The sequence below is a fragment of the Gossypium hirsutum genome, chromosome D03 (assembly GCF_007990345.1).
Source record: "Gossypium hirsutum isolate 1008001.06 chromosome D03, Gossypium_hirsutum_v2.1, whole genome shotgun sequence".
Taxonomy (NCBI): domain Eukaryota; kingdom Viridiplantae; phylum Streptophyta; class Magnoliopsida; order Malvales; family Malvaceae; genus Gossypium; species Gossypium hirsutum.
Genome location: NC_053439.1, coordinates 27,715,934 through 27,727,056, shown reverse-complemented (window position 1 = coordinate 27,727,056; position 11,123 = coordinate 27,715,934). Strand labels below are relative to the sequence as shown.

Genomic DNA, 11,123 nt, shown 5'->3' with positions numbered 1-11,123 from the left:
AGTTAACAACAATTAATAATTAATATAATGCGTATTAAATTATTAAAATAAAAAATTATTAAATATGATCAAATTTAACCTAATCCTAATTCTATATAAAGTTGATAATAATTAATATATATTGTAATAAATATAATCATATACTAGTTGTTGTCATCTTATTTATTGAATTAAATTAAAAAATTTTATTCTAGATGTCTTTTGAAAATATTTACAAAAAGAGACATCTAATTTTTAATATTTGCAAAAAGAGCAACCAAAATTTGAAAAGAATTCAATTAAGTTTCTAGACTTAAAGAAAATTTGAAAATGAGTTGCAATTTAAAACTTGGATAAAAATTGACCCTTTTATTTGAAAACTAACAATTTTGTTTGCCATTTGGGGAATAATTTCTTGGAAGATTATATTAAAATCAATTCCAAAGAAATATTGGAGGGGTCACAAGCGGTCCCGCTTAAGTTCCATACTAATCCCAAAAATATACCATAAATCATTTATTTAGAAAGAAAAATGAGAAAAATTAAATATCTGATAAAATGAATGAGATTCGATCTTGTTCAATTTTATCCCCCAGTGGTATTTTAAGCGCTGAGCATTGACTCAAAAATTACCTCTCTTACTTTGAAGTTCGACAACTCCGTATGGATAAACTTGGTGAATCATAACTGGATCGGACCAACGTGATTTTAACTTACCTAGAAAGAACCTTAATTTTGAATTGAATAACAAGACTTGTTGGCCTGCTTCAAATTCTCAAACTTGAATGTGCTTGTCATGCCATCTGTTAAGTATTTCCTTGAGTAGTTTAGCATTCTCGTTTGAGAACATTCGAAATTCTTCTAACTTATTGAGTTGAAGCATCCATTTTTGTTTAGCAAGCTTAAGATCCAAGTTGAGTTGTTGGAGAGCCCAGTAAGATTTGTGCTCTAACTCCAAGGGCAGATGACAGGCTTTCCCAGTGACCAACCTATAGGGTGACATCCTTAGAGTTGTCTTGTATGTTGTCCTGTAGGCCCATAAAGCATCGTCTAATCTTTTGGATGAATCTCGTCGTTTCGGGCAAACTACATTCTCAAGTATTCCTTTGATCTCTTTATTTGCCAGTTCAGCTTGCCCATTCATCTGTGGATGGTAAGCTGTGGCAACCTTGTGCTTCACTCCATGCTTTTCGAGTAACCATTTCAACCATTTGTTCACAAAATCGGACCCTTCATCACTGATGATAGCTCTTGGGGTTCCGAACCTTGTGAACACATGCTTCTGCAAAAACTTCATCACAACCTTAGCGTCATTCGTCAGATATACCTCGGCCTCAACCCACTTAGACATGTAGTCTACTGCTACCAATATGTACTTGTGACCAAAAGATGGAAGAAAGGACCGTGAAAGCTAATACCCCAAACATCAAATAATTCTACCTCAATGATGTTTGCTTAGGGTATCTCAACTCTGTTGGTGACGTTTCCAACCATTTGACATCGATCACAACTCTTTACGTAAGCATACGTGTCTTTGAATAGCATTGGCCAAAAGAATCCGGCTTGCAATACCTTGGCCGCAGTACATGTACCTCCAAAGTGTCCCTCACTCGGAGTTGAGTGGCAATGATATAGAATCTTATGTACTTTATTTTCTACCACGCATCTCCTGATTATTTGATCTGTCCACTTTGTAAACAAGTATGGTTCTTCCTAGAAATAATACTTCACATCGTGAAGAACCTTTTCCTTTTGATGATATGTCTTATCAATCGACATCAAACCACAAGCTAAATAGTTAGCAATATCAGCAAAGTGGTATTATGGACATAATTTACCTTCGGCATGTGTTTATCTAGGAATGTCACTCCTCAATGGGTATGAGTGGAGAATTCCCTTCTTGTGGCTCTAATCTAGACAAGTGGTCTGCTACTTGGTTTTCTACTCCCTTTCGATCTTGAATTTCTAGATCGAACTCTTGAAGTAGAAGTACCCATCGGATCAGTCTTGGCTTAGAGTCTTTCTTGGCAAGTAAATAATTAATTGTCGAATGGTCCATATAGATAGTCACTTTGGTACCTACAAGATAAGATCGAAACTTGTCAAAAGTAAACCCAATAGCAAGTAACTCTTTCTCTATTACCGTATAATTTAGTTGAGCTCCTGTCAGAGTCTGACTTGTGTAGTAGATGGGATGAAAAAAATGTGCCATCGCTGGCCCATGATAGCTCCTATCGTGAAGTCACTTGCGTCACACATCAATTCAAATGGAAAATCCTAGTCTGGTGCGATGATTATGGGTGCCAAAACTAATCGAATCTTCAAATATTTGAAAGCTCTTAAGCACTCCTCATCAAATTTGAACATTGTGTCCTTCTCGAATAACGTGCATAAGGGTTTAGCAATTTTGGAGAAGTCAAAATATTTGATAGAAACCGGCGTGGCCCAAAAAGCTCCTAACACTCTTTATAGATGTTAGAGTTTGGGGTTTCTCAATAACGTCTACCTTTACTTTATCTACCTCGATTCCATTTTATCCGATGCCCTAGAGCAATACCTTCTCGTCCATAAAATGGCACTTTTCCCAATTGATTATGAGGTTTGTTTCTTCGCAACGCATTAGTACCTTGGCTAGATTCACTAGGCAATGATCATATGTATCTCCGAATACTGAAAAAATCATCCATAAAGACTTCCAAGTATTTCTCAACCATTTAAGTAAAAATAGACATCATACATCTTTGAAATGTAGCAGGTGCATTACATAAACCAAATGACATGCGTCTAAATGCAAATGTACCGTATGAGCAGGTGAATGTTGTCTTATGTTGATCTTCTGGTGCAAACAAAACTAATATTTCCTAGTCATCTTGTTCAGCTTTTGATAATCGATGCAAATTCTCCATCCCATAACCATTCTAGTCGGTATCAACTTGTTATTCTTATTCTTAACGACTGTAATACCTTCTTCCTTTCGCACGCACTAGGCTGGACTTACCCATAAATTGTCTGAGATGGGGTAAGTTTTACCTGTATCTAACAACTTGATGATTTCTTTCTTTGTCATGTGCTTTATGACAGGGTTTAGTCTTTATTGTTCATCAATCGTCCCTTTCTCGCCATCTTTCAAGATGATCTTGTGCATGCATACAGATGGGCTAATGCCGCGAATATTGGCTATGGTCCATCCGATAGCCTTTTTAAATTGTTTCAATACTAGGATGAGTTTCTCTTCTTGCTCAACGGTTAATTCTGCTGAAACAAACACAGGCAAAGTAGAAAAGTTAGCTAAATAAACATATTTTAAATGCGAGGGAAGTACCTTCAGTTCTAATTTAGCTAGATCCTCAATTGATGCTTTTGGTTGGGCATAATCTCTATTCTCTAACTCCAAAGATTCAAAGCGGGATTGCAGACTAAATCTTTTTGATTAGATTCTACCAAAGCTAAGTATTCATCTCCTCTTCATCACTTGGAGGGTTTGATGTCAAAATTTGTTCCAATGGGTCCTCAACATAGTTCAGTTCTTTTTTCGTCATTAATTCCTCTAAACAGGACACTACAAAACAATCATCAATTGTGTTAGGAAATCGCATAGACTTATAAAAATTAAATGTTACCTAATCGTCCTGAACACGCATAGTAAGCTCTCCCTTCTACACATCAGTAATGGTCCTTCCAGTTGCTAGGAAAGGCCTTCCTAGGATGATTGGAACTTCTTTGTCTGCTTCAAAGTCTAGAATAACAAAGTCAGAAGGAAAAATAAATTTGTCTACACATACCAATACATCCTCGATTTTTCCTTCTACATGTGCTAAGGATCAATCTACTAATTGAAGTGTAACCGTAGTAGTCTAACTTTACCTATCCCCAACTTCCTAAATATAGACATGGGCATCAAGTTGATACTCGCACCCAAATCACATAGTGCATTACCAGAATAAGTTGCTCCAATGTTGGAAGGTATGGTAAAACATTCAGGATCTTTCAACTTTCGGGGTAGTTTTCCTTGAAGATATGCATTTCATTCCTTCATCAGGGCTACCGTCTCAAATTCTCCAAGTCTTGTTTTTTAGACAGGATATCCTTCATGAATTTGACGTAGTTCAGCATTTGTTCAAGTACTTCAACCAACGGGTTGTTGATCTGAAGTTGCTGAGTACGTCTAGAAACTTCCTGAATTGAACTTCCTACTTCTACTTTTCAAGTATTTGAGGATAGGGTGGTGGGGGCTTCTTAACTTGAATTGGTTGATTCGTCTTCTGTGGCAATTCTGCATCTAAAAAAGTTATTAACTTATCAGAATTAGCTGGTTCAGAAGTTACCTTATCGAATTTTACATATCCAGGTTCCAGTGAAAATAAATTTTAGCACTCGGTTGAATTTCCTCTAAGTCTTGAGCATCAGTTGGCTCCTCTTCAACTTCAACAGTGTTGGACTCTAATGTATTTCCAGTCCTCAATGTGAATGCGTTATAATGCTCCTTCCCAAGATTCATTGGATTCTTCGTATCACAAGGTAAAACACCTTATGGTCGGTTTCTGAGTTCAATTGCAAGTTGGCGCATTTGGTTTTCTAGGTTTTTTAATATAGCTATTTGGCTTTGGATTAAGGCATCATTCTTGGCTATGTATGCCTTCAACAAGTTTCCTAATCCATCGGATGGTTCAACTTGAGGTTGCTTCTAAACTTGTTAGGTAAAAATAGGTGGCTGGGTCGGTCTAGGTTGGGTGTATATGTTACTAGGTCTAGCCTCTTGATTACTCCAGGAGAAATTAGGATGGTTTCACCACGATTGGTTATGGAATTGGATTGTAGTCCTTGCCTTCCTTGATTTTGGTTCTGGTTACCCATTTATTACATGGATTTTGGGTTTGATGGACATTCCTCGAATAGATGTCCTTCCCCACAATAGACACATGCTACATTTTCAAATTGATTCGGTGGCTGTACTACAAAAATATTAAACACATTAGTGGTAAAATTTTATAGCATTTAGGAAATCGAGGATACCTAAGATACGAGTGAAGTGAGAGCGTCTACTTTATGTACTCTAGGGACTCGTCTTCCTGACGTTGCTCGATTGGTTGGCCATTAATAATTATTTCTGGCAATCATCCTTAATGATTTCATAAGCCTCATTATAAGTCTTGGAAAGGAGAACACCATTAGTAGAAGTGTCCACTACCATCCTCATGTGAGCGTTGAGACCATTATTAAACATCTCAAGTTGATTGCAATGTGGGATTCCATGATAAGGACACTTTTGTAATAATTCTTTGTACCTTTCCCATGCCTTATACAAGGACTCATCATCCATTTGTTGGAAAGAAGTGATCTCGTTCCTCAACTTAGCATTCTTGCTAGGCGGGAAATACTTCATGAGGAATCTTTCTGCTAACTCTTGCCATATGGAAATTGAATTTGGTGGCAATGAGTTCAACCAGGACCGAGCTCTGTCCCTTAACGAATATCGGAACAACTTCAATCGTAGTGCATCTTCGGGTACTCCGGCTAACTTGAAAGAATCGCTCACCTCCATAAATAACCTTAAGTGCTAAGGATCTTTAGTAGGCATTCCACTGAATTGCCCCACTGTCTGAAGCATCTGGAACATGATTGGCTTCAACTAAAACTATTGTGCCTCGATTTTAGGTCTCCTAATACCCAGATTAAGATCATGAAACACTGGCATGGCATACTGTCTCAGAGTTCTATCCCTATAATCAACAATAAGGATAGGATTTTGAGCAAGGTTTGCTCCGTTTCCATGATTTGGATTTTCGAAGTTCATCTCTTCAGTCCTTCTTTGGCTTACTTCTCTTCTCCTCTGTCGAAATGTTCTTTCAATCTTAGGGTCTACGGGGAGTAAATCGATGATTCAATCAATACTCATAAACACCTGAAACAAACACGAAAAAATTAATTAAGTTAAAATTGAACAGAAAAATAAACCAAAATGCAAAATTAACAAATTCACAAATAATGACATTTTAAAATAGTCCCCGACAACAATGCCAAAAACATGGAACGACGAAAATGTGCAAGTGTACACAATCTCAACAAGTAATAAAGTGACAAGTAAATGTCAAGTTATCGTACCCACAGGGAGGATGAAAAGATTTATTTATGAATGCAATTTAAAACACTTTGTTAAAGAAAAATATTTTGATTTGAGAAGGTGATTAAAAACTAGGATTTTCACTAAGTAAAATAAATAAAAATAAAATAAAAGTTCCAATGCACGATTTCAAAAGATGATTTTAATCAAGATGACATAATTGTGCTAGATTAATTACATTTCTTAACTTAGAATTATTAAACTCATGTTTATGTTATTACGAATATATTCACGGAAACTCAGTAATTTGCTAACTTATAAACATACTTACCTACCAAAAATTCATTTATCTCTTAACTATATATCTATGTCAATTCAACCGATTAAACAAATTTTAATAAGCAAATGTATTAATGCAAATACATAATTATGAAATTCAAATAATCTCTTGTACATATCTCTATGCCAATTCAAACAGTTAATTCAATCTCATAAGCACATAAAAGATTACGTGAGGTAACAATGTATTTCTACCTTCAAACAGTTTAATCACAATAATCTTGCAACTTATGCAAGGCTAATGTATCGTTAGATACCATTGCTAATTTAATCCTTAGCTACCTTAGATGATTAAACATGCACTGATTAAGTATGGTGTCAATTAATTTCAATTTCAATCTGTTTAAATAATTAATTCATTAGTTACCTTACAATAGTAATGCAAGAATAACTTAGTCATGGTTTTACTTAATCAAACATCTTACCGGGGCCGATAACAACACGAACACAATTTTAATAACTCAAGTAAATGAAATGCAATCAACCTAACACGAATTAAATTTTACCCATATTAATTAAATTAAACATATCAACATCACAAATATTCATAGACATGTTCATAACGACAACAATAAAATTAAAAGGATAAGGAACAAGAATCAAATCCGGTGTTTCTCCGAGGCTTGACTAGTTTGCTCTGCTCCTCCTTCTTTGCTTGTTCTTGTTGAACCAAGGCTTCCATGAACACTTGAATGCTACTCCAAATGGTGGTTGAAGGACTCTTTTTCAAGAGGTGAAATTAGCAAAGGAATAGGGAAGAAAATGAAGAACTATGGAAGGGAATAAAGAGAGAAGAGTGATAGAGAAGTGAAGAAATGAATGGGTTTGAGATGTCTTCGAAGTGAGCAGCTAAGGGGGTATTTATAGGTTGAGAAGGCTGCTTAAAATATCAAAAATCAGCAGACAAAGACTCCCCCCATGGCCAGCCACACATGTGGCATGTTTGAAGATTTCAATCATGCTATTTTCAGGTAGGGGCAAGTCTTGAAAGGCATGAATAGTGGAGTCTTCAAGGGAAATTTTGCAAGCAAAACAATCAGCCCAGCAAGCTGATTGGGTCAGCATGTGGGATAGTTTTGGGCTGCCCAATGCTCTGTTGGATTGGATTTCTCGGTTCAGCTCAACTGGGCCCCTTTTCAAAATTAATTAACAATAATTTATTTAACCCAATTAAATTGGATTGAAATTAAAATTAATTATATTATGAATTAATATTCATAATTTGGACCGTCTTCGGCTAAAAATATAACTCACTGTGATGCTTCAAAATTACGTCTCGGTTTTGTACTTCTAGTAGTGTCTACAGAGCCATTTTTCACCGTTTGTGTAAATCTGTCAAAAATAATAAAAATGATGAAAAATCATTATAAAATTAATTAAAATTAAAAATGTTAATAATTTTAGTACAATTTAATTATTTTGTAATAATTATATATTTTTCGACAAAAATTTCACCGAAACTGCATGAATTTGAGTTACAAAGGGCATGAAAAAGTGTGTATATTTTCGTGTTTCCACTTTTCCATTGATCTCTTACCTAAATCACGAGCCTCATAATCAGATTTTCTCTTTGCTTTACTCAGTTCCTCGGCCTTGTGAACTCTATCAACCGAAACTACAAATTCTTTCAATTCAAGGATCTCGACTAACAGGTTGATGTCTTCATTTATCTCGTCTTCAAACTGTGTGCACATAGCAGCTCTATCAATATACATTCTCGGGCATATTTACTGAGTTGAAAAAATTCTCTTTCATATTAAGATATTGTCATCTGGCTTTGTTTCAGCTCAGGAAACTCTTTACGTTTCTTATCAAGAAATCTCTAGCTCACATATTTCTTTCGAAATTTAGTTTCGAAGAACTCCCAATCCACCCGATCTCTCGACACAACTACAACTAAGGTATTCCACCATTGGTAAGCTGAATCTTTCAACAATGATACAACACATTTCAAGCATTCTGTTGGTGTACATGATAATTCATCGAAAACTCTAATCGTATTTGCTAACCAGAAATTGGCTCTTTCTGGATCATCTTCGGATGCACCTCTAAACTCTTCAGCCCCATATCTACAGATTTTATCAACTGGAGGCCTGCTCACTCGTATTGGTTCCAAACCTTGAGGAATTACGGAGATCGGTTGGGGTACAGGTGAGGGTGGAGGTCGTTGAGCCATTGGGTTCGTTCGTATGAACTCAGTGAATCATTCATTCATCATCAGGAAGAAGGCTTCCTTAGCCTCTCCTCCCCAGACCTCAGATAAAGGCCTACTTCCACTGGACACTACTCCGTGAATGAAAGCTTGCGCATTACTTTCTACTTAATGGGAATCAGCTTGATTGGATGACATTTTATCTATATGAAAACATAGTTCAAATAAAGTTAAGAGTTATCATAGTATCACAGGCTATATAACGGCATGTATTTCAAGACTCGTACATGCTACGTTCAGTCCAAAAACTGACTAAATCGTAGCTCTGATACCACTAAATGTAACACCCCTAACCTCTATCCATGCCGAAATAGGATTCAAAGTATTACCATACAAACTGAACATTAAAATATTCATTTCATACTTTGATATAAACATGATATAAATCATTCTTTCATATACAAATCGTCCCTAAACTGAGCCCTCGAGGCCCTAGAAACACTTTACAAACAATTCGAGACTAATTGGAAACATTTGGAAGATTTAGGAAAAATTTGGAAAAATTGAACTGTAGGGATCAAATGGCTGTGTGACTCACATGGAAAAGTTGGAAAAATTGTGTCGCCAGGCCGTGTGTCACACACGGCTGAGTCACACGCCCGTATATCAGGCTGTGTGGACATGAAATTGGTCAAAATCAAGCCATTTCCATCACCAAATCAAGTATGTACCTAAAATAATTTATTCACATGACCAAATCATCAAAAACTTACCAAAACATGCATGAAATTGCCAATTTAAAAGACCAAATCCATTCAACCAGTATGCCATACAAGACACCTCAAACACAAACATACAAATTTACCTAAATATATACATATACCTGACCACATTTCATTCATAATCATCTAGTTCATTTCCATCTCAAAGCATATTATAACTTGAACTATATCAGTTCAACATAAACTTAGAATTTTAGCCATACCATTCAGGAATCATTTGTACCAAATTGACACAATTCAACCATCATCAAAATGGTACCAAAACAACCAACTTATACATACAAAAATCAACATCTAAGCATTCAACTAAACGTTAAAGACAAGTCTAACTATACATGCCATTATAACCTTGGCTAAAGCATAAAAAATTACCGATATAATCATTGGATAGTGAAGAACTTCAAAATCGATCGAGCTTTCGATTATCTATAAAACATAGGAAGAAAAAATACGTAAGCACATAATGCTTAGTAAGTTCGTAAAACATGAACATAGTTTATCATTTCAATGCATAACATTAAGATTAAGCATAGTATAATCCAACCATAAGCTTAACACAAGCCTAAGCACCATCAACAACACATGTTAGTGCATTAACACATAAGTCACTTGCATTATCATAAGGTAAGCTAGGTGTACATGAATATACTACTTTTGAATTTATCTTTTTCATGAACATACATATACTTTCATTGAACATTTTCATTTATCAATAATCCCTTTAGAAAACTTTTTTATTTATCAACAAGGACTCATAATCTTTCATAAAACATTAAGAGTCATGCAAGAAAATTCATGGAAAAATCCTATATCTTTAAAAATTTTGCAAATTAATCCCTGTGCTAGCTAGATTAAGCTATAACCGTCCCAAAAACATAAAAATCATTAAAAATGAGCTTGAAGAATCTATCAGGCATGAAGAATTTTGATGGCCGAACCCTAGCAAGCTTCCATGGCTATTTTCAGTTGAAAAAGAAAAGAAATGAAAGATGATGATACCTTTTTACTTATTTGTTTTATGATTTAATTTCCATTTTACTATTTTACCCTTTAAAAACATTAATAATTTCAATAAAACCTTGTCATAAACATCCACTAACAACATAAATGATCTAATTACCATCTAAGTCCTCTTACATTAAAGTTCCATAGCCATTTGATAGCTTTGACTAATAGAACTATACTTTTTTAATTTTTACAATTTAGTCCTTTTCACTTAATTCAGCACGCAAACGTCAAAATTTTGAAACAAAATTTTTATACGACCCTACTAACATACCCATAGAAAGAAAATAATAATTTTCTTATTGGATTTGTGATCTCAAAATGACTATTCTGATTTCACTGAAAACAGGTTGTTACACTGAAGTTGAGTACGAACAACATCTCTGAATTATTTTGAAAGTTTTGCGAGAAAATAAATTGTATTAAAAGATTAGAAAATGTGAGTTTTGGTTACCCAAATTTTTATTGCTAGGGTATTTTATTTCAGCTGATGGGATTCAAGTTTATTTGAAAAATATCGAAGTTATCTTACAATGGAATAATACGGAAATGTGTCAAAAGCCCGTAGTTTTCTTCAAATTTTCGGGTACTACCAAAGATTTGTAAATAGGTTTTTGAAAATAGCTTTTCCAATGAAGAAGTTATTGTGAAAGAATTTCCAATTTGTTTGGAGCACTTAGTGCCAGGAAAGTTTCGAGAAACTGAAATAGATGTTGACTAAAGCATCGATTCTAACTTTGCTAGAATCGAGGAAAGACTTTTTGGTATCTGGTGAAGCTTCATTAAGCGGTTTGGGTTGTGTTTG

The 11,123-nt window shown here is 35.0% G+C and overlaps 1 non-coding gene across 1 annotated transcript; it reads left to right on the top strand.

Annotated features, from left to right (window-relative positions):
* Positions 1-5,225: 5,225 nt before the first annotated feature.
* Positions 5,226-5,332, top strand: LOC121215667 (small nucleolar RNA R71). The gene has a single exon (XR_005911643.1). It is a non-coding gene; the product is annotated as a small nucleolar RNA R71 (small nucleolar RNA).
* The last annotated feature ends 5,791 nt before the right edge of the window (positions 5,333-11,123 follow it).